A 25487-nucleotide genomic window follows, 5' to 3' on the forward strand; every position below is an offset into this window, starting at 1 on the left:
TGCCCACTTTCTGGAGAGTTTTTATCATAAATGGGTGTTGAATTTTGTCAAAAGCTTTTTCTGCATTTATTGAGATGATCATATGGTTTTTATTCTTCAATTTGTTAATATGGTGTATCACATTGATTGATTTGTGTATACTGAAGAATCCTTGCATCCCTGGGTTAAATCCCACTTGATCGTGGTGTATGATCCTTTTAATGTGTTGTTGGATTCTGTTTGCTAGTATTTTGTTGAGGATTTTTGCATCTATATTCATCAGTGATATTGGTCTGCAATTTTCTTTTTTTGTAGTATCTTTGTCTGGTTTTGGTATCAGGGTGATGGTGGCCTCGTAGAATGAGTTTGGGAGTGTTCCTTCCTCTGCAGTTTTTTGGAAGAGTTTGAGAAGGATGGGTATTAGCGCTTCTCTAAATGTTTGATAGAATTCACCTGTGAAGCCATCTGTCCTGGACTTCTGTATGTTGGAAAATTTTTAATCACAGTTTCAATTTCATTACTTGTGATTGGTCTGTTCATATTTTCTGTTTCTTCCTGGTTCAGTCTTGGAAGGTTATACCTTTCTAAAAATTTGTCCATTTCTTCCAGGTTGTTCATTTTATTGGCATACAGTTGCTTGTAGTAGTCTCTTAGGATGCTTTGTATTTCTACAGTGTCTGTTGTAACTTCTCCTTTTTCATTTCTAATTTTATTGATTTGAGTCCTCTCCCTCTTTTCCTTGATGAGTCTGGCTAATGGCTTATCAATTTTGTTTATCTTCTCAAAGAACCAGCTTTTAGTTTTATTGATCTTTGCTATTGTTTTCTTTGTTTCTATTCCATTTATTTCTGCTCTGATCTTTATGATTTCTTTCCTTCTGCTAACTTTGGGTTTTGTTTGTTCTTGTTTCTCTAGTTCCTTTAGGTGTAAGGTTAGATTGTTTACTTGAGATTTTTCTTGTTTCTTTAGGTAGGCTTGTATAGCTATAAACTTCCCTCTTAGAACTGCTTTTGCTGCATCCCATTGGTTTTGGATAGTGTGTTTTCATTGTCATTTGTCTCTAGGTATTTTTTGATTTCCTCTTTGATTTCTTCAGTGATCTCTTGGTTATTTAGTAACGTATTGTTTAGCCTCCATGTGTTTGTGTTCTTTACGGTTTTTTTTTCCCTGTAATTCATTTCTAATCTCATAGCGTTGTGGTCAGAAGAGATGCTTGATATGATTTTAATTTTCTTAAATTTACTGAGGCTTGATTTGTGACCCAAGATGTGATCTATCCTGGAGAATGTTCCATGCGCACTTGAGAAGAAAGTGTAATCTGCTGTTTTGGGATGGAATGTCCTGTAAATATCAATTAAATCTATCTGGTCTATTGTGTCATTTAAAGCTTCTGTTTCCGTATTTATTTTCATTTTGGATGATCTGTCCATTGGTGTAAGTGAGGTGTTAAAGTCCCCCACTATAACTGTGTTACTGTCGATTTCCTCTTTTATAGCTGTTAGCAGTTGCCTTATGTATTGAGGTGCTCCTATGTTGGGTGCATAAATATTTACAAATGTTATATCTTCTTCTTAGATTGATCCCTTGATCATTATGTAGTGTCCTTCTTTGTCTCTTGTAATAGTCTTTGTTTTTAAGTCTATTTTTTCTGATATGAAAATTGCTACTCCAGCTTTCTTTTGATTTCCATTTTCATGGAATATCTTTTTCCTTCCCCTCACTTTCAGTCCGTATGAGTCCCTAGGTCTGAAGTGGGTCTCTTGTAGACAGCATATATATACAGATTTTGTTTTTGTATCCATTCAGCCAGTCTGTGTCTTTTGGTGGGAGCATTTAATCCATTTACATTTATGGTAATTTTCGATATGTGTGTTCCTGTTACCATTTTCTTAAATGTTTGCGATTTGTTATTGTAGGTCTTTTCCTTCTCTTGTGTTTCCTGCCTAGAGAAGTTCCTCTAGCCTTTGTTGTAAAGCTGGTTTGGTGGTGCTGAATTCTCTTAGCTTTTGTTGTCTGTAAAGGTTTTAATTTCTCCATCAAATCTGAATGAGATCCTTGTTGGGTATAGTAATCTTGGTTGTAGCTTTTTCTCTTTCATCACTTTAAATATGTCCTGTGACTCCCTTCTGGCTTGCAGAGTTTCTGCTGAAACATCAGCTGTTAACCTTATGGGGATTCCCTTATATGTTATTTGTTGTTTTTCCCTTGCTGCTTTTAATATTTTTTCTTTGTATTTAATTTTTGATAGTTTGATTAATATGTGTCTTGGAGTGTTTCTTCTTGGATTTATCCTGTATGGGACTCTCTGAATTTCCTGGACTTGATTGACTATTTCCTTTCCCATATTAGGGAAGTTTTCAACTATAATCCCTTCAAATATTTTCTCAGTCCCTTTCTTTCTCTCTTCTTTTTCTGAGACCCCTATAATTCAAATGTTGGTATGTTTAATATTGTTCCAGAGGTCTCTGAGACTGTCCTCAATTCTTTTCAATCTTTTTTCTTTATTCTGCTCTGCAGTAGTTATTTCCACTATTTTATCATCCAGGTCACTTATCCATTCTTCTCACTCAGTTATTCTGCTATTGATTCTTTCTAGAGAATTTTTAATTTCATTTATTGTGTTGTTCATCACTGTTTGTTTGCTCTTTAGTTCTTCTAGTTTCTTGTTAAACATTTCTTGTATTTTCTCCATTCTCTTTCCAAGATTTTGGATCATCTTTACTAACATTACTCTGAATTCTTTTTCAAGTAGACTGCCTATTTCCCCTTCATTTGTTTGGTCTGGTCGGTTTTTACCTTGCTCCTTCATGTGCTGTGTGTTTCTCTGTCCTCTCATTTTGCTTAACTTACTCTGTTTGGCATCTCCTTTACGCAGGCTGCTGGTTCGTAGTTTCTGTGGGCGGCAGTGCCAGGGCCCGGAGGCCTGCTGCTCATCTTCCTCCTCTGCACCAGGCTGAGAAATCATTATTAATTTTAACAAAGAAATAAAAACAAAAAGTGACTTAGATATAAGCAGACATGGGATAATACCATTTCCGTAGAGGAGCTATATGTTTAGTTTTGAGCTTCTTGGCAAAAGACTACCTGTTAATTTGTAGTAATGGTATGTGTTAGCTACTGCTTTGGGTCAGATTTTCTTCTCTTGGAAGACCCTGTTCTTTAGCCACAAATGACCTAGCCTTTGTTCATCACAGCATCCTATCTCTCTAACAACAATGACTGGGTCAAGAAATGAGCCTGTGACCCAAGGAAAACAAATCAGAATTCATCCTTGGAATTGTTACATTGACGCTGGGAAATGGCAGGTCTTTTTTTCCTTTGAATTGTTAAATAGGGGCTTCCAGAAGCATAATCCACAGACACCTGGGAAAATTGTTTCCTTTAAGAGGGTGTTACATAAGCAGGCAAAGACAGACCAAGGTTTAAAACCGTGAAAGAGAGAAAGAGAAGGATTAGAAAGAAACAAAGATGAAGAGAAGAAAAGACTACTAGATGAAAGTACCACATTTCACTTCTTTGGAGACATGTTCTTGCTGCTAGGCAATCAGTCCAATCCTATGAGCTGCCTCAGCTTACTGCAACCAATAAATTCCTCTTAGTGCTTTAGCACAAATTTAACATCAATCACTTGCAAACAGAAAGTCCCAACTGATATTATTATATAGTTCTCATTTCTAATAAAGAAATTGTGCCCTTTCATCTGAGTAGGAATTATCCCCCCACAACCCCACCCCTGCCCTGGCATTGAATGCTAGAAGATGAGATATTTTTTCAAGGAGATCCTCACTGGGGGAAAAAAAACTTTGAGGAGACACCATACAAGTTTTCCCACTCTAGTTTTTGCATCTATAGAAAGAATTCTTGGTTTAAATATGGAGATGTTTGTTAAAGTATCTTTTTATGTTTCTTGCAAAACTATAGTTGGACTCGTTCAGTGCTTCCTCAAAGTTTTTTTCTTTTCTTTCTTTCTTTTCTTTTTTTTTTTAGTAAGTATCACCAAAGTGAAGATGCAGCAGCTAAACTTAAAAAATAGGGAAAAAAAAGAAAAAAGCTGTGTTGCTTCTGGAAGAGTTTTTTAAAACTGTCCCCAGGTTCAGAAAATTGTAAACCTGTTTCTTTTAAACATTAGATTCTCAAGTGAGATTTTGTTCACTTTAGGGTCCTAGATGTGTGAGAAGGACTGCTGATAATCTGTCATGAAGATGTCACAGTCAAAGCTCCATCTTTTTCTTTAAGTTTCCATCCTACTTTATTAAAGAAGTGGTTCAAAAGGGTGCCTTCAGAGAAGGCCATTTTTTTTTAATGAAAATTATGTTTAAATTCACTCAAGCTCTTCTTCAGATATTAAATTAGTGTTCTGGTGTGTTCTGCCATAAACTATGGACAGTTTTGGGCCTAAAATACCAGAGTGTGATCTCTGGGGAAGGTCACACTCTCAGTAGAACTACACTCTGATAGACACACTTTAGAAGAATCCTTCAAAGGATATTTATTACATCGTTCAACACCATAATAATCCATATTAAGATCCCACAAAAGCCTGAAGACCAACAGTAGAAATAATTTTTATAAAAAATTATTTTGAAATGAATTACTTTAGAAAATATTGTCATTTGAGTAGGGTTTAGGAAATTTCTAAAATTATTTTATATGCTCAGAATGTAGATTATTTTAGGTAACTATGTCAGTTACAGATGTGAATTCTGACTAATGAATAATGAGGAATATTTTAGAATAATGACAAATGGACTAAATCTTATTAACTTATGAAGATGTGTTTAGCCACGTGTACCAATGTTAAGTGGTGCTCTCATGAATATTCTCAATTATTTAGGTTTATAAATTTAGAGTTGATTATTTTCAAGTAAACATATTATTCGTGAAGTTCCAAATTATCACATTTTCCCAAGGATCACATTTTTATTGCATGCATGCAAATTTTTAAAAAATCCTTTGCGTTCATTATTAATAAAACATATCTGGCATACACATTGGCAGCTGACACATTAGTATCAAAAGTGTGACTAAATTGATTACTAACATTTCTGCTCCCTTAGGATTATGGACTCTTCATTGGATGTTAAAAGAATATAAAATGCTATTCTGGTCATTCCCTAAAATGCTTGGTTATGAGAAAAATTGAAGCTTATCTACCATGAGTTCTTTTTTATACAAAAATGAATTTATTTCCTGAGTGATTAAAGACCATGTGTTGGCAGAGTTAGTTCCTCTTTTAAAAATATTCCATGATAAGTACATCAGACACAGATTATTCTTTAGCAAGATTGTTATCCTACTTTTGAAAAACTGACAATAATGTATTACTTAGATCTTGTTATAGGTCTATGTATTATTATGTCTTACCAGGACACTGAAAAGGCTTCTTTGTGGTTTATATTTGAGCAGACAAATCAGTTTTTTTCCCTCCATTAGAAAACAGTCACATTAATAAGAGTTTACAGTTATGGTCTCAAAATAAATGGGCACCATGCAGACATTTAAATCATGCCATATATTTAGTTTGGGTGCTTAACAGAGTTCTATATCATAAGCACAGCTCTATTACTAAACTATGCAGGTAATCATTGACAATGTTATTTTTATGTAGAATTTTTTATTTAGGTAAAATATTTTGTTTATATTCCAATTTATACTTGATGTAGATTTGATTGCATCCTATTTTTTATGGCCTTGTTGACATGCCTTGATACAAAATTGTTCAGAATAAGTTGTTATATAGTTAATAAGAACTGATTTTTGCCTAACACAGCTTCTATCCAAAGCATAAATTAGCTATTCACTTTAAGTTGCTTGATCAAAAAGACAACAGTTTCTAAAAGCTTCCCTTGAAATTTTCTGGAAAAAATACAGTGGAATTCATGTTGTAATGCAAAAGGTCTCAAGAAAATACATTCTTGAAGAATTTCTTACTTCAGTGTACCATCATTTTAGTGTTGTACTCCATTGCTTTTGGCTGATAAAGTTATCAAGGTAACTTTAAAATTCAATATGTTCTCAGTAAATATTTTTACCTAGTAATCTCTGAACACTTCCTGGCAAAAAACTAAGTCCTTGACTAAAAAACATATAAATGTCTGACTTATGTCCCTTTCCCTCCCCAATTCTCTGTCTCTTTGCCTGTGTGTAGATGTGTGTGGAACTCTTGATATAGAGAGAATAGAATAATAAAAAAGAAGCTAGAAATGAGTTAAGCATAAAATTTGGTATTAAGGAGCTGAAAATAAGGCAAAGAAACTAAAAATTTGTATACATTACATACAATAACATAGTGGGAATAATGGGATGTGAGTAGAGGGATAAGGGAAGAAATCCATTAGGCAACCTCAAAACAAGAAAATTAAGAAAAATAATAGTGTCACCCTCTTGCAGATCAATTAAAGAGTGGGAATTGAGCCAGTGTTAGAAGGGAAGAATAGTACTGTAATCTTCTTTTGACAACAATGGCAATGGGCCATTTATCCTGTTGGTTTTACCTCGGGCTGGTGCCCAGCCTAGACAATTAATAAAATATTCTTGTTAAGGCACTGGCAACTTTATCTTGCCGCTGTTAGCAAAATGTCACTAACAACTATGTGCACAGATCTGATCCATATTCTAAGTTTAAATGAAGTGAAAACGTAAAAACCAACGCAATTGTAAAGAAACAAATTAGTAGACAATGGAGATGGATCTTTGCTCTTTCTTGGGGCAAACATGTTGAATGGAAGGACAATCCAACCTGACATTTTCATGATAATGACCATTTTTACAATGAAATATCCAGATGATATCTGGGTATCTGAATGGATAAGTAAGGTAGATTATTTATGGCTCCAAACAACTGGATATTTGGAAGTCCAAGTATATTGGTCCTAACAAATGCCAAGGTAAAATAACCTAAGTAAATGTGTTTTTGTTTTGTTTTTAACATCTTTATTGGAGTATAATTGCTTCACAATGGTGTGTTAGTTTCTACTGTATAACAAAGTGAATCAGCTATACATATACATACATCCCCATAATTAAAAATATATAGTACATTCTGTCCTATGCCAATAATATGTCTGAATTAGAACCAGTATTTGATATTCTCTCTATTTCTCTAAGTATTTTGAAGAGCAAATGTCAATGAATACATTAGATTTTTTTTTTAAAGATTTTTTTGATGTGGACCATTTTTTAATTAATTAATTTATTTATTTATGGCTGTGTTGGGTCTTCGTTTCTGTGCGAGGGCTTTCTCTAGTTGCGGCAAGCGGGGGCCACTCTTCATCGCGGTGCGCGGGCCTCTCACTATCGCGGCCTCCCTTGTTGCGGAGCACAGGCTCCAGACGCGCAGGCTCAGTAATTGTGGCTCACGGGCCCAGTTGCTCCGCGGCATGTGGGATCTTCCCAGACCAGGGCTCGAACCCGTGTCCCCTGAATTGGCAGGCAGACTCTCAACCACTGTGCCACCAGGGAAGCCCCTAGATTTTTTTCATTACAAGGAATCCTTCAATATTTTTGCTTTCCTGTGGTTTAATCCCAATTTATTTTTATTCCCCCAAATAAATTTTTTACTAATATTAACATTAGCATTATAAACAATGTATTTTATAATTCATATACATTTATAATAAAATTCAGCTAATTAACTTTTTAATATATTTGATGGAACACATTTTGTTTTTCATTTGTTCTTTTTTTTTTTTTAAGAGTATTGAAGTTGCTTATTTCTGAAAATTCTTATACTCTACAATATTAGCCACAGTTGGGTCAATTTAATCTCTTTCAAAATCAGGATCCTATCCAAGAACAAAAAAGTCACTCTCATTATTTTAGTCACAGTACATAAACACTGGGGAAATGTATTCAATGCTTTCTGTCAGAGTTCTTTCAGTCATCAAAAAATACACTGAATGGAGTCTAAACAATATGATTGTAAATTTCTGATAAAGATCCATTTGTTTCCATCAGCCTAAATCTTAGAGATTTTATATAACATGATGGTTCACCAAAAACTAAAGGTTTGATGTGTGCGTTGAAGTTCAGTGAAAATCTAATTTCTTCTCCATACTGTTTTGTATTAGAGAAGAAAGACTTAAAAAGGTTAACTTGGCAAATGGTATCCTTTGTTGCCTTTTCTTCTAATGGAAAATTGATACATTCCCCAGGTAATTTTTATAATGATGGAAAATTTATCATGTTTAATTATCAGACTTACCACTTATATGCATACCCATACCTAATATGAAAATGAGAGTACAAAATTCTGAAGATTTTAGTTCCATTACCATAACAGATTAGACTACTCTTCTGGAGATTTGGTTTTGTCAAAAGAATAAGAAACACATACCCAAATACAGAAAACAGTAGAGAGGCAATAAGTAACCACTGAAGTGTGGCTGCCATATTTAATGTTTTGATACGCTGTGTCTCCAGATAGCTTAGAGAGTAGAGACAGTGGAGTCCCCCCAAGCAGTGTGCCTTACTTATATACTAACATGACATTATCACTTCAAATTAAATAAATTTTTAAAATAAGGATTATTTAAAAATCTGTAGTTTAATCAAGAGCTTGAAGATAAGCTGCAAATTTTCTAAAACTAGCTCTCTCTCTACCTTACTCTAGTTATTTTAAGTTCTCTTTTATGAAGAAGTCTAATGAGATTTTGCACAAAAGTAACACTCTCGGAAATATATAATGATACGGAATCTTCAGAATAGTTAAGGGTTTTTTGAGTCAACTACATTATTTTGCAGGATTATTTCATGCAGTGTTTATTTTCACCAGGGGATTTTTATTTGCTGTTGTAGTTGTATGAAGTAATGAAAATACCTTCTGGTGATTTAAATAGGTAAATTCCTATATACCACTTACCTAGCAGTAGTTCTTTTAGCAATTATGTGGCAAAACAAAGGACATTTCTTCTATATACAAAAGCTATGTTTCAATCCACAGATTGTTGTTGCATTCCAAGATATTAGGTATAAATCCAGTTTATCCTTATAAAATATTCCCAGTGAAATTAGGTGGAGTTCTGATTGATTTAATACTGAAGAGTCTGGCTTGCTGTAGTAAAGGCAGTTGAAAATTATATGAAATAATTGAAATTGGAATGGGACACACCCATAATGCTAAGCAGAAAGCAATATAATTAAAACCGCACTGATATATCATATGACCTTGACCTAAATGGAATCAGTCTTGGACAATTCAGCAAGGCCTGTTTATCTTTGCCTTTTAATATTTGTGCTCATCCTTCTTCAGTACTAAGAAGAAAATCAAATGACTTATTTTTCTTGGAAAACATCCAAACATCTGTATGTGGATTTCTACTCTCCTAACCATCCAAGTAGAATGTAGGTCACTTCCTTACATACATGAAACTCTGTATACACACTCTACAAAGTGGGGCAAAACCTCATTTAATTTAGAGTGTGGGTATATGACTTAATAAATAAAGGTCATATCCAAATTTTTTATACTCAAGTTTAAACTTTTCTATTTTCCCATAATTTCTAACATTTGATGACTGTTTATTTTTAATGTAAAATATTCATTTTACACCTGATAATGATAAAGAGAATTCAACTGCTCTTATTAAATGTTTTCCTACTGCTCATTCATCCCAGTCTGTCTATACGACAAGAGATCCTTCTGCACAGGCATGGGACACCCCTGCCTGCATGTCCAGGCTTTGTCCACACCCCTGTAAACAGCTACCCTGTAGCCACCCTTCGGGCCTAGAGGCACGTACTCACTGGAGTATGATCGGCCCTCAGAGGGTGGAGCTAGGGAAAGGGCCTGCAGGGCCTCTGGATGTGGGCACGGGGCACTCATGTCAGAGTTCCTGGTTCCTGGAGTATGGTTTAGAAATGGTGGCAGGAGGTTGTAGCCGCTGGTTGAGCAGGTGTCCTTGGGCCATCAGATGCCTAACACCACACAAAGAGGCAACTGGAGGAGGATCAGAGAAGGCTGCTCTAAAATATGAAGGCCCAGGATAGGGGCACTAGTACCTGGGAATATAGATCTGGGAAATGAGAGTTCCAGACTAAGATGGTGAGCTGTGTCGGCCCTTTGGAGTTCAAGTAGAAACAGCTCTGGCAAGAAGTGGGGTAACCTAAAAGTTGTGCACTCCACAAGGAACTAGAGAGAGCAGGCTTCGACACCTGTATTTTATAAGTTGGACTCCTTGCACTTTTAATATTCTTTGTATTTATTCCTTTGGCCATTTTTTCTCCTTAGTACTTAGCCATCTATTTTGTATTTCTCGGCCTAAGTTAGCTGTGCTATAGAGAACTGGCTTATCTATACTTGCGTCAGAGCGTTTAGGGGACAGTAGCTCCAGGTGCATTCAAGGCATGAGGGAAATAATCAAAGGAAGTGGAAATTGGGGAGGCAGTGAGGATATTTACTGGATGATGGTTATACATGTACTATGGAATCCAAGTTGGAAAAGAAGGGAGTGTAAGAGAGGAGGAGATTAATGGATAAGAGAAAAATGATGGAGTCAATACATTTGAAATTTGTGAAATAAGAGTTAAAGTGGTGATGTAAATCTGTTAGTTTTTTTGGTTGGAAACCAAGAAAGTAACCCTGACTCCCTTACACATTAAAAAAAATAAAAAACTGTAACAAAGCCCTGGAAAATGCAGAACAGAAACTCGTGGAAAGTCTAGGAGAGGTCCACGAGATGACTCAGTGAAACCACCATTCATAGTGGTTTATCTTTGCTCACTTATATTTCCTAGATTTCCAAGAAAAAGACTTTTTTTTTTGCTGACTTTAAAGTGCATTTATAAATTTCTCCTCATTGATTGTTCATGTACATTCAGGGGACAGGGCTGATAGCAATAATTTAATAACTAGGGAATTAACCACTTGAGCAAGAGAGCTGGATGCACAGGAGTTTATGGTCAGAGTGGAATATTAGAAACTGTGATTTCAGAAAGGGTGCAATTTCTGCTGATGACAAGGAGTGATAAGCGGTGGTGGCTGAGTTCTGCAGGAAAAGTCCTAGTCAAGGAATCATGGTCACTTGTTCCATTTTGAACAAAGGAAGAGACAAAGAATGTTTCTGGTCTGAGATATGGGAAGAATTGAAGCAGCAGTAATCAAAATGAAGGTTGTCTACCAGAAGAGCTAATTGGAGGGCGTGGAAAGAACGGACGGGGAATTATGTGGCTCAAAAATGCTAAATGAAATGCAGTGCATTATATGGAGAAATGGAGACAAATGAGGGGAAATGGGGAGACACAGCACAGGTCTCAGCCCTGCCCTGGCTTCAGTAACCTATTGTTCTTTTGATCACTCCAGGTCTCTGTTTTATTCTTGTAGTTCTCCTGTGCTCTCCCATACCTTTGTTCTTAGTGTTTTGATAAATAAACCCTTCTCGAATTATTCCAATTTGAGTGTACTATTGATTTCCCGTTAGGACCCTAAATGATACATCAGCCAATTTAAAATATCTTATCTCATTTTTCTCTATTATATATTATGGTTAATGATAATGATCAACTTTGTAATTACTAATAATCAAGCACTATGCATATATTACATAATAATAGACATTATATTATTTAATTATATTATTTAATCTGTGAGGTAGGTTGTGCTCTCTTCATATTATAGGTGAGAAAACTAAGACTCAAAGATATTGTCATATAGTCAGTAAGTTGCAAAACCAGTCTGGCTCCAGTTTTTGTTTTCTTAAATACAAGTATTGGAGTGACTCTCACAAAAGGGGACACCAAACTGAGTAAGCTTTACCTCTGCCCTTAGGAAGAGCAACAGCTATTTGGTAAAATAATAATTAACTAATTAATTAATGTACGGTGTGTGTGTGTGTGTGTTTATCCTTCAAAGGATAAACTGACTATCCTAGGTATGGAAGAAACCCACTTGAAAACTTTCCCAAAGCCCATCAAAATAGGTCATTACTTTGAGAAGTTGGCTTAATGAAAGCAACATTTATTTGAGTAAGTGTCTACAGTGAGAAGTTTAAGCCATTCTCTGTACACAGACAACCACATAGGAAAACAGCTCAGTAAATTCAAAGCATGAAGATCAAAGTTGTTATGATTACATTTTATTTCCATTTCACCTTACCTTACTGTGCATGCTTATTATTTTATGCTGTTTATACAGCCCATTACCTACTCCCTCTAGTTCTGAGGTCAGAGGAATGGCATTTCCCCTTTAGAGCATTACTACCTCACACTCTATAATTGGCTAGTGGAATTAGAGATTTTGTGGTTATGGGAACAGAAAATTCCCCCCCTTCCGCAAAAATGCAGAATTGTCATGATACAATTTACTTTCACTCATTCAAGCATTATTCAGACTTACCGATTTTTTTAAATTTCTTTCATTTTTAAAAAATTTGAGGTATTTTCTATTAAATTGGGCTGGCAAAAAACTATCAGAGATATTTAAAACTTGGAGAAATTCCAGACACTATTAATCCAGACACTTTTGTTTTGAAAAGAATCCTTAGACATCATTTACAATTCACAGGACAGTTGTTTTCACATAGGGGAAGTTGTTATCTGCCAAAGTCATATCAAAGATAACATACAATATCTGACAGGACAGAAAATTAGAGAAGTAATGTTCTTTGAGTTTTGAATTTTTATTTTATCTTTAAAAATGTAAGTATGTTCTTATAAAATAGCTCATCTATGATTTGGCATTTCTGTTGTCAATAATTTATAGAAAGTGAAAACAGCAGTTGGCTTATTTTTTTCAGGGAACTTTTCTGAAGACAACAGAACTGGAAAACTAAATTGAACAATCTTACCACCCTCAAAGGGCATTTCTTAGGAGCAGAAGCCCAGACATGTAAGTTTTTCCTTGGTAATCTTGTTAATAATAGCTCTTAACCACTGGCGACAAGGGGACTTTTCCGTTCAGTACCATCAAAGACAGTTGAAATTAAGGACACTGAAAATGAAGGAGTTGGGTTGGGTGGAGGGCAGCCACTAATATAATCTAATTCATATTTAACCAGACAGTGATAAAAAAAAACTTGCTTTACTATCCATATAAATTGGATAGTTCATATAGGCTTTTTTTCTATTATAGGTTGGATTTGTAAAGAGTTAGTTTCTGTTATTTCTCCTGGTTACTGTGACTCTGCAGAATGAAAATAGAAATTCCAAAGGTTTGTGGCATGTGTTTGCATGCCTGAGTGTGTCACATGGGTGAAGAGGGAGACAGAGAGAGAAAAGCTTGTGAGCTGGTAGATGGAGCCAGTGTTCTTGTAGGATATTTAGCACCCTTCGCAACACTTCCAAACACCAAGATGAACTTTTATGGGGGAGCCTTCTTGGATTTAGATTATTCCAAGCACAGCCTTCATTTCACTGTGATATCTTTTAATTTTGGGCTTTTTCTGTGCCAGTAGCACTTTTGAAAGCTATAAACACAATAGAGAAGAACTGTTTATCAGTCAGGCCAAATGAGTTTTGTTTGTGGATGTTCTATGCACTGTGGAGGAAACAAAAAGACTGTGAGGCCAGAAGTGCTGAGAACTCAGGTGCCAAGAACACCAGAGCGCATAGGGCAACTAGGGATGGGCTAGAACACAAAGGAGTTTATAATCAAGCCAGGTGAACTCTAAAACTTCATTCGTTGGGGAGGCTGAGATTGGACTTAAGCTCGACTTCAATTTTTCCTAACATGAGAGGCTCCTTTGGGCAAGTTTAATCCACGTGGACCTCAGTTTATTCTTCCATGTAATGAGGGATATGTTCTAGTCAGGGATAAAAAATATTTGCATGATGCTGAGTCTTCCCTGTTTCTCCACCCATGTGGCCAGTAAGCTAGGATGGTCACACCTTTTCCTGCTGAACCCAGAGAGTCCTTAGAAGCCTTCGCAACATGATTTGCAAGAAGTAACTATCAGTTGATTGGAGCTAGTGTGTGAAGTGAAACCAATTCACCACTCAGGGCCTGATTGAGCTTTGACATCTGAATTTATGAATCCAGAATATGCTGTACATGATCTGTGTCACACGTTTGGCATAAAAATAAACAGAAAAACAGTGTCTTAAATTACAGCCCTTTATGGGCAACAAACTGCTTTAGGTTAAACCTATTCTAAAACAACTGGTTTCTCAATTTTCAGTACACATCAAAATCACCTGGAAAGATTTTTAAAAATAGCAATGCCCAAGTTTTATCCTCAGAGATTCTGATTCTGTTTTCCTGGGGGTGGGTCCCGAGTATCACTTTTTTTTTAAGCACCTCTAACAAATCTAACGTGAAGACAGGGTTGATAACCATTGAGCTGGAGGAAACAAAACAGTAGCACTGAACACTACTCCTCTCAGATAAGCAGGAGGAACAGAGAGAGAAACACGCATGCAGTTTGCTGCAGTATGTCTCCATGTACGAGGCAGGGATTTTATTTGGCTGTGAAGATTAAGCTGGGTCTGAATACATGTTGAGGAGAAGGGAAAGAAAATTTCAGGTTGGAGAAGCAGAATAGACAAAAAGCACAGAAGTGAAAAGCATGTCATGAGTGAAGAAGACACAAAGGCTATTTGATGTTGGGGGAGGGGGGTGAGAAATTAGATTGGCTAAGTGTATAAAGCTATTGAAATTGACTAGCATTTATCATTTAAGTTTCATAAAACTGTTCTATACACCTGCATTGGAAGCGTTACAAAAGCCTTCAGTCTCCGTTTTAGTGACTGAATAAATAGCCGATTTTCTCCTTTTAGAAACAAACTCAAGCTTTTAACCTGGCCAATGAAGTAAAGTAAGCCTTCATCTGGTAGGAAATGCGGGTGACTGGAGTCTGTCTGCTCATTCTTGTTTAGACCCCCAGAAGAAGTGTAACCTCTTTCTGAAAATGTTATAAAAACAGTGTAAGAATTCCACAACCAGTGGAAAATAATTTAACTTAGCATTAACGTTAGAGAAAATCCATACCATAAGCGTTACTTTTTCTCTTTATAACAATATTGAACTCACTGGGGCAGAAAATGAAATGATTTTATACATCATCCTGTGACCATAAAGTAGCTAACATAGAGCTTTATAGAATCTGGGTATTGAGTGTATGTCTGAAAATGTAACCAGATTATGCTCCTTCTTTTTTGTTTTCCAATTATTGTTCCTTTCCTTGCATTTGAGTTCTTATAGCAGTCTCCCCTAATTAAGGTTTTGCTGTTATTGTTTTCTGTTTTCCCGGCGCAACGCATCCACCCGGCAACCCTCTCAAGTCAGGATGCATTTCTAAAGTTGTATGTAAGATAAGGGGAACTCTTAAATAACTTGAGAACAAAATTCATTTAATGTGAGGTAAAGGTTAATAGATGAAACTAGACTGTGAAAAAAGAGCTTTACACACAAGTTCTTTGCTATTTAACTTTGAGTTTTGTAGGCAGCAAAAATAGCCCAGGCACACCTGTGTTATTAAGTGATCCTTTATACTGTAGACTTTAGGTTAGACTGTGTTTTTACTTAGGTGTTGCTAGCTAGGCAATTGCTTTAATTTATCTGGTACATTTGAATTATTTCAAGTTAGCATCATTTTTCCATGATTAGCAAAATAATAATAACTTATGAAATGGAAAGCTCTTCATTGGGCTCTGTCAATGGTAGATCATTATTTCTAATCTTGACCTTCCAGCTTCCACTAACTGGTAAAGAAATAAGAGACTGCATTAGGTGAAATAATAATAGTAATAATAGCAATAGTAATACCTCAGTGAGGAATCAACACTATACATAATCACAGAGGAAATTGTTCTCAAGCATTTTATTTTCTCCCTTTTATGGATAAGCTTTTCTACAATCTATAAACATTCACAAAAATCTCAATCTCAGTGAGTGCCCTGAACTTTGTATTTTCTAAAGATACGTAAATAGAGAGGACTTCAAAATTCTGAGGTGTGGATCAGGATCAGGATAGCCCCAGAAATCTGGTGTCAGCATAAAGGTACATTCTAAAGATGTTTGGTTTGGTTGGAGTTTCATTGTGAATGGAGCCCACTCAGATCAGGGACTCCCCAGTATTACACTGAGCTGAAATTTTTCACTTATCCAAATTTCCTTAAATGATTCATAATCTTACTACCTCATATAATACATTTTTATTTTAGTATGTATGCCCTTCTTGCTTTTTAAGTCAGCAAATTCTTTTTCAGTCGTATGCAATATATATAAGTATCTTACGTACACAGTTACACACATATACATATTTCCTTGTATATTTAAGAAAAAATTTTAGCATCATCTCAGTATTGCAAAGAATCTTAAATGTCCAATCCAACTATCCATCTGATACTAGAATATTCTCCTACTACCTACAGGCATCATCTAGGTCAGCCTTGAATATTTTCAGTGATGAATAACTCACCACCATTGGAAATCTTTGGATAACACTAATATTTGAAATTTCTCCCTTACATTGTACTGTACTTTCTGCTTATGGTTTTTTTCTCTAGTCTTTGACAACATAAAAATTGAATCTAATGTGTCTTGTACATGCTGTTTCCTGTAGTAGTTCCTCATATGGCAGAGTTTCCAAATCTATCCTTCATCAAGAAACTTTCCTCAAGAATATTACATAGAGAGGTGTTATATTCCTTATAGTTACAGAAAGATATATCTACTCATAGATGTAAGTATTAGAGTATGTAAGTAAGTATGCAAGTAAAGCCAAGTATTAGCTTTTGACTTTTTTGGTTGGTTAGTTTCTTTGTTTGTTTGTTTGTTTTTGGTCTTATCTCATTCCTGTTGACCTGTTTCAAAGTTTATCATTGCATAAAATCACAAGGTTGCTAGCCAATTGATCAGACACTGTTAATTGTACACTACTATATGTTCACCACAACCATGGTTTATCTTTAAATTTTACATTAAATGAATTTCTAATGTGTTCAGGTGTTTAGCTTTAGGGAAGTTGCCTCTATTCCAAACTCATGGGTAAATCCTGAACCCATGTCAATTATGATAATTAGTTTTCCTTACCAGAATTAAGTAATGGATGTGTGACCCAGGTCTAGTCCATGAGATGTGTTGGAAAGTCTGTAGGGTAGGAAGAGAGGCTTCTGAAATCTGTTTTTCTGAAATACTTTTTCCTACAAGTAAAAAGAGACCATATAAAATAATAGTTTCTCTCCCACTGAATATTGTCTTACCTGTCTGTGATGCCTGAGAATATGGCAGCCTTCTTGCAAGCATGAGATAAATTAGCCAGAGGACAGGCAGACACACACAAGATGACAAAGTAATTCTTTTTGCTGGTTTTAAAATTTATTGGGGTACAATTTAAATACAGTAAAAATACAGGCACAAAAACTTACGAATTTTAACAAATGTGTATATTCATATAACAACACCACAGTCAAGATATAGTCTCATCATCCCAAAGTGTTCTCTCAAGACACTTTGTAGTCAATCACCTCCCTACACTCCTGGACCTTGGTAACCACTAATTTTTTTTTCCTGTTATAGTTTTTCTTTTCAGAGTGTCATATAAACAGAATCATACAGTATATAGCTTCTGACTTTTTTCATTTCACATAATGTATTTGAGGTTCATCTATGTTATCACATAAAACAGTAGCTTGTTGCTTTTTACTACTGAGTAGAATTTCATTTTGTGCGTATGCAGCAGGAACATTGATTCTTCATGGTAGTCAACCACAGAATTAATCAGATTGAAAGCCATCCTACTCTGGGATGTATTGATAGGCAAGACAGTTTTTCCCTTTTAAGCTATTTTGGTATTTCTTGTCCAACCCATTGTAGCTGATATACCAGATTGATCTGTCCTACTATTAATGATATCAAATAATGAGTTCAAATGTAAGGTGGTATATTTATTCCAGCTGGACATTTCACTTAAAGTGAGTTCATTCAAAACAAGTTTGCTTAAAATCACTGTCTATAGTCCATTCACTTAAATTCTATCTTGTTGGATTGGGCACACCAAAGTGGCTGTCAAGATATATTTTTGCCCTAATTTCATCATTTAATATGTGTGCTATTCTGTTGCATTTATGCTGTACAAATTGAGTGAGCCTATCTTATATCAGCTAATCCAACATAATATAACAAAAGCTATATATATTGAAATCCAGTCTTATTGTCATTTATTATATTTTCCTTTCTCCTTTAGACCATTTATTTACCCTTCCCAATACAGATGACCACATTATTCCAATTGTTTCCAGGTTGTCTCCAAATCATTTTTCTATTTGAGATGTTTGTCCTTAATAATTTAGGGAGTGACTCAATTAAATCTTCTCCCACTGATGTTCATTTATTTCAGTAAAATTTATTAATGACAGCACCTTTCTAGAAAGAGTCATATTAATCCAGAAACACGATAACATTAATTCAGCATCTATTAAGTTGTTTACACTCTACCACATATTAACTTATATCCTCTCATTTATTCTTCACAATTATCATTTCAACTTTACAGATGAGAGAACTAAGCTTAAATCTTGTATCACCCACAGTAACATGTCCTAAATTAAATTTTCTACACCCAAATTTGTAAAATGTCATAAAAAGTAATGTGCAGCAATGTGTTTCCTTTTTGAAGTGTGTTTCTTTTGACTGTAAGGGGAGGGTTTCATTTTATTTCATTAATTTCTCAACTTTAAAAAGTAAACATGCCAATCTTCTACACCAAAACCCAATGGCTGCATTCAATAGAAATATATCCATATGGTTTCTGTATCTGTTTTATATTTTGAAAATTGCTCCAGCTAGAAGAAGTAGTAGCAACAACATAATCTAGCAACATTCTAGCAACATTCCTCAGTATGCTTGTATCTCTTATGGGTCTAGCAACATTCCTCAGTACGCTTGTATCTCTTACGGGTCGCCAGAAATATAATTATATATCTCAATAGGTACAATAGATATATATATGTGCCTGTCATTTGTTTGTCCTCATCTCAAAAAGGGTTAATGGAGGCACCAAATCATATATTAAAAGCACATTAAGAAGACTGAAAGAGAGAGTCTTCTGTGGGTACTTTATAAAACTACATTTACAACATGATAAAACTACCATGAGGTGATTCTCTAAATCATCCTTGAATGTTTGAGCAGTGGCATCAATGCCCTTTCCTAGCAAGTCATAAAGCAGGTTGCCCTGGAGGTTCACTGGTATCCCTGCCCAATGGCCATTTTTTTCCCCTAATTTGCTTTTATAGTCAATGAGTGTATTTAGTCATGTCTCCATTAATCATCTCCAGGGGAACCAGCCAACAAAGGTTATGATGTTCTGTTTTAGGATGTTAGTCCTGGTGTTTGCTTGAATACAAAAATCTCCTAGACAATTAGCCATGGCAATTCCAAAGCTGATGCTTGGAGGCCTTCCTTCAATTTAGGAAAGAACCCTGGGAAGCTACAAGAAAGGCCACCAAGCAGGGGAATGTCCCTATTTGAGTTATGCTGAGACTAATGTGTAAATGTGTGTAATGAATATGCAAGGAAGATTCTTACTTCAAAAAGAAATTACTTCTGCCCCAGGCATCAATATCTTTACAATAATAATGACTGATGCCTCTGCTGCAGCTTTCTTGGCTAGAGCTGCAATAAATGAAGGGAATCCATCAGTAGCAAAGGCTAGCAGCCTACTGTCTTATAACAGATTGTTTGATTTCCCTCAATCAACTTAATAAACAAGCATGGCACTCAGGGAACAAGTATGCATAGTATGTAGAACACTATTTGGGGAGGACTGGGAAATGTATGCTTCGGGAATGTCACTCTGTTTCAAATCCCTGCTCTGTCACTTGCATCCATGTAATCTTGGTCAATTCCTTAGTTTCTCTGTGCCAAAACTTCCTTACCTTATAAGATGAAAATAGTACCCAGGTCATAAGTTTGTTGAGAAGGCTAAATAAAATATTTTGTGTAAAGAGCAAAGAACAGTGTCTTGTATGCTATAGGCTCTCGGTTAATGGTAGCTATCATCATTGTTGTTGAATATGTGGATTACAGTTCTACTTTAGGACATCATTTGAAGCTTTTTAGACTTTTTAGGTACCAGCTTCATCAAATCATTTGGATCCGCAAATACTAAAATATCTGAATGTCAAAAAGCTAAGTTAGAATCTTTATGAACTAACTAGAATTTGCCAAAGAAAAGATTTAATCATAAAATGTGTTCTTATACTTAAATGAAAGGTACAGAAATGCTACTACTCTACTCTGTATTTTATTCAGCATGAATATACAGTTTCTACATTTTTGTTTCAGTTCTTTAAAAAAATATCTGTTCTCATCTACAAGGTGCTAATTAAGAAACAAAATGAGACCCAGGGTTGAGACTGGTTCTTTATGACATATTTTACTTGAAATCACCAGAGAAAGATTCTCTCTACCACATGACTTTTCTACTCCTTTCTGTTTCTAGTATTTCTTACATCTCTCTGCCCTTGAACTAAAGAAACATAACCAGCTATTCATATATAATACCAATCATACAATAGGTAATGTGTGTAGAGGACACATGAATGCCCAGCACAGGTGTGGGTGCTTCCTATGTATCATCTCATGAGGCCTTCACAACTCTATGAGGTCTTGGTATTCCCACTTTATAGATGGGAACACTAAGGCACAGAGAATGTAAGGGACTTGTTTCAGATCATATAGCTAATAAGCAAACTGCATGGGACTACAGAGTATGCTCCTCACCACTGTGCCTCACTGCCTCCAAAGTGCAGAGTTTGGTAATAGTACTGTGTCCCTACCAGTCATAATCATCTATGTGACTTGACTAGATATCTAACAATAATCTTCCTGGTTATTTTATACAGAATTCCATTTTCTCTCTTAATCTCTTTCTAAATATGCTGTGACAACTGTCATAAATACAAAGCATGAGGGTTATTTGGTCTGATTTCCTTTTTGCCCACAAGGATAGTAAGCAAAACTGATCAGATGATCAGTCAAAAGAAAGAATAGGTCCCTAATATCTAGATTTATGAGACTGTACTATGAAGTAATTGAACCAACTTTGAAACAAACCTCTAAATGAATTCTGTTCCATTCAGTGGTGTCACAGCTTGGTGAGGATGTGGTTACCCCCACTGATGTCTCCATTACTCTTAGGGAATTTCCTTTTATATCTGAAACACATTTTTTGGCTTCTTTTAAATTTTTCTTGGTGGTGAATAGTCATGCATTGAACGAAAGGGGGTAATTTTTGAAAGGAGTCAAAATTTAGTTAAAAGCATGAAAGAATATTGTAGAAGGGAGTGGCAGGATATATTTAAAGTGATGAAAGAGAAAAACCTACAACCAAGATTACTCTACCCAGCAAGGATCTCATTCAGATTCAACGGAGAAATTTAAAACTTTACAAACAAGCAAAAACTAAGAGAATTCAGCACCACCAAACCAGCTTTACAACAAATGCTAAAGGAACTTCTCTAGGCAGGAAACACAAGAGAAGGAAAACACCTACAATAACAAACCCAAAACAATTAAGAAAATGGTAATAGGAACACACATATTGATTACTACCTTAAATGTAAATGTATTAAATGCTCCAACCAAAAGACATAGACTGGCTGAATGGATACAAAAACAAAATCTGTATATATATATGCTGTCTACAAGAGACCCACTTCAGACCTAGGGACTCATACGGACTGAAAATGAGGGGATGGAAAAAGATATTCCATGCAAATGGAAATCAGAAGAAAACTGGAGTAGCAACTCTCATATAAGACAAAATAGTTTTTAAAATAAAGACTATTACAAGAGACAAAGAAAGACACTGCATAATGATCAAGAGATCAATCCAAGAAGAAGATATAACAATTTTAAATATTTACGCACCCAACATAGGAGCACCTCAATACATAAGGCAAATGCTAACGGCCATAAAAGGGGAAATCGACAGTAACACGATCATAGTAGGGGACTTTAACACCCCACTTTCACCAATGGACAGACCATCCAAAATGAAAATAACTAAGGAAACACAAGCTTTAAATGATACATTAAACAAGATGGACTTAATTGATATTTATAGGACATTCCATCCAAAAACAACAGAATGCACTTTCTTCTCAAGTGCTCATGGAACATTCTCCACGATAGATCATATCTTGGGTCACAAATCAAGCCTTGGTAAATTTAAGAAAATTGAAATCATATCAAGTATCCTTTCTGACCACAATGCTATGAGACTAGATATCAATTACAGGAAAATATCTATAAAAAATACAAACACATGGAGGCTAAACAATACACTACCAAATATCCAAGAGATCACTGAAGAAATCAAAGAGGAAATCAAAAAAATACCTAGAAACAAATGAGAATGAAAATACAATGACCCAAAACCTACAGGTTGCAGCAAAAGCAGTTCTAAGATGGAACTTTATAGCAATACAATCCTACCTCAAGAAACAAGAAACATCTGAAATAAACAACCTAAACTTACACCTAAAACAATTAGGGAAAGAAGAACAAAAAAACCCCCAAAGTTAGCAGAAGGAAAGAAATCATAAACATCAGATCAGAAATAAATGAAAAAGAAGAACAAAAAACCCCCAAAGCTAGCAGAAGGAAAGAAGTCATAAAGATCATATCAGAAATAAATGAAAAAGAAATGAAGGAAACAATAGCAAAGATCAATAAAACTAAAAGCTGGTTCTTTGAGAAGATAAACAATATTGATAAACCACTAGACACCCTCATCAAGAAAAAAAGGGAGAAGACTCAAATGAACAGAATTAGAAATGAAAAATAACAGCTGACACTGCAGAAATACAAAGGATCATGAGAGGTTACTACAAGCAACTATATGCCAATAAAATGGACAACCTGGAAGAAATGGACAAATTCTTAGAAAAGCACAACCTTCTGATACTAACCCAGGAAGAAATAGGAAATATAAATAGACCAAACAGAAGTACTAAAATTGAAACTGGGATTAAAACTCTTCCAGCAAACAAAATCCCAGGACCAGTTAGATTCACAAGTGAATTCTATCAAACATTTAGAGAAGAGCTAACACTTATCCTTCTCAAACTCTTCCAAAATATAGCAGAGGGAGGAACACTCCCATACTCATTCTATGAGGCCACCATCACCCTGATACCAAAACCAGAGAAAGGTGACCCAGAAAAAGAAAGCTACAGACCAATATCACCGATGAACATAGTTGCAAAAATCCTCAACAAAATACTAGCAAACAGAATCCAACAGCACATTAAAAGGATCATACACCATGATCAAGTGGGATTTGTCCCAGGAATGCAAGGATTCTTCAGTCTACACAAATCAATCAATGTGATAAACCATATTAACAAATTGAAGGAGAAAAACCATATGATCATTTCAGTAGATGCAGAAAATGCTTTTGACAAAATTCAACACCCATTTATCATAAAAACTCTCTAGAAAGTAGGCATAGAGGGAAACTACCTCAACATAATAAAGGCCATATACGACAAACCCACAGCCAGCATCATTCTCAATGGTGAAAAACTGAAACCATTTCCACTAAGATCAGGAACAAGACAAGGTTGCCCACTCTTACCACTATTATTCAACATAGTTTTGGAAGTTTTAGCCACAGCAATCAGAGAAGAAAAAGAAATAAAAGGAATCCAAATTGGAAAAGAAGAAGTAAAACTGTCACTGTTTGCAGATGACCTGATACTCTACATAGAGAATCCCAAAGATGTTACCAGAAAACTACTATAGCTAATCAATGAATGTGATAAAGTAGCAGGATATAAAATTAATGCACAGAAATCTCTTGCATTCCTGTACACTAATGATGAAAAATCTGAAAGAGAAATTAAGGAAACACTCCCGTTTACCATTGCAACAAAAAGAATAAAATACCTAGGAATAAACCTACCTAAGGAGACAAAAGACCTGTATGCAGAAAACTATAAGACACTGATGAAAGAAATTAAAGATGATACAAACAGATGGAGAGATATACCATGCTCTTCAATTGGAAGAATCATCATTGTGAAAATGACTATACTACCCAAAGCAATCTACAGATTCAATGCAATCCCTATCAAACTACCACTGGCATTTTTCACAGAACTAGAACAAAAAAATTCACAATTTGTATGGAAACACAAAAGACCCCAAATAGCCGAAGCAATCTTGAGACAGAAAAACAGAGCTGGAGGAATCAGGCTCCCTGACTTCAGTCTATACTACAAAGTTACAGTAATCAAGACGGTATGGTACTGGCACAAAAAGAGAAACATAGATCAATGGAACAGGATAGAAAGCCCAGAGATAAACTCATGTACATAGGGTCACCTTATTTTTGATAAAGGAGGCAAGAATATACAATGGACAAAAAACAGCCTCTTCAGTAAATGATGCTGGGAAAACTGGACAGCTAAATATAAAAGAATGAAATTAGAACACTCCCTAACACCATACACAAAAATAAACTCAAAATGGATTAAAGACCTAAATGTAAGGCCAGACACTATAAAACTCTTAGAGGAAAACATAGGCAGAACACTCTGACATAAATCACAGCAAGATCCTTTTTGACCCACCTCCTAAAGAAATGGAAATAAAAGCAAAAATAAACAAATGGGACCTAATGAAACTTAAAAGCTTTTGCAAAGCAAAGGAAACCATAAACAAGATGAAAAGACAACCGTCAGAATGGGAGAAAATATTTGCAAATGAGCAACAGACAAAGGATTAATCTCCAAACTATACAAGCAGCTCATGCAGCTCAATATGAAAAAAACAAACAACCCAATCCAAAAATGGACAGAAGACCTAAATAGACATTTTTCCAAAGAAGATATACAGATTACCAACAAACAAATGAAAGGATGCTCAACATCACTAATCCTTAGAGAAATGCAAATCAAAAGTACAATGAGGTATCACTTCACACCTGTCAGAATGGCCATAGTCAAAAAATCTACAAACAGTGAATGCTGGCGAGGATGTGGAGAAAAGGGGACCCTCTTGCACTGCTGGTAGGAATGTAAATTGATGCAGCCACTATGGAGAACAGTATGGAGGTTCCTTAAAAAATTAAAAATAGAACTACCATATGACCCAGCAATCCCACTACTGGGCATATACCCTGAGAAAACCAAAATTCAAAAAGCGACATGTACCACAATGTTCATTGCAGCTCTATTTACAATAGCCAGGACAGGGAAGCAACCTAAGTGTCCATCAACAGATGAATGGATAAAGAAGATGTGGCACATATATACAATGGAATATTACTCAGCCATAAAAAGAAATGAAATTGAGTTATTTGTAGTGAGGTGGAAGGACCTAGAGACTGTCATACAGAGTGAAGTAATCAGAAAGAGAAAAACAAATGCTGTATGCTAACACATATATATGGAATCTAAAAAAAAAAAAAAAAAAATGGTTCTGAAGAACCTAGGGGCAGGACAGGAATAAAGACACAGACATAGAGAATGGACTTGAGGACACAGGGAAGGGGAAGGGGAAGCTGGGACGAAGGGAGAGAGTGGCATGGACATATATACACTGCCAAATGTAAAATAGATAG

At 35.4% G+C, this 25487-nt stretch overlaps 2 long non-coding RNA genes across 2 annotated transcripts in view; one reads left to right on the forward strand and one right to left on the reverse strand.

Annotated features, from left to right (window-relative positions):
* Positions 1 to 14557, forward strand: part of LOC309667209 — a 418987-nt gene extending 404430 nt beyond the window's left edge. Inside the window, exon 3 of the long non-coding RNA XR_014267623.1 lies at positions 12711 to 14557. This is a non-coding gene — a long non-coding RNA (uncharacterized lncRNA). The remainder of the gene's footprint in view (positions 1 to 12710) is intronic.
* Positions 1 to 25487, reverse strand: part of LOC309667226 — a 297723-nt gene that overhangs the window by 105139 nt on the left and 167097 nt on the right. The gene's annotated exons all lie outside the window — the stretch shown is intronic.

This window comes from Balaenoptera physalus (assembly GCF_965194825.1).
Source record: "Balaenoptera physalus genome assembly, chromosome: 9".
In the NCBI taxonomy this organism is placed as follows: Eukaryota; Metazoa; Chordata; class Mammalia; order Artiodactyla; family Balaenopteridae; genus Balaenoptera; species Balaenoptera physalus.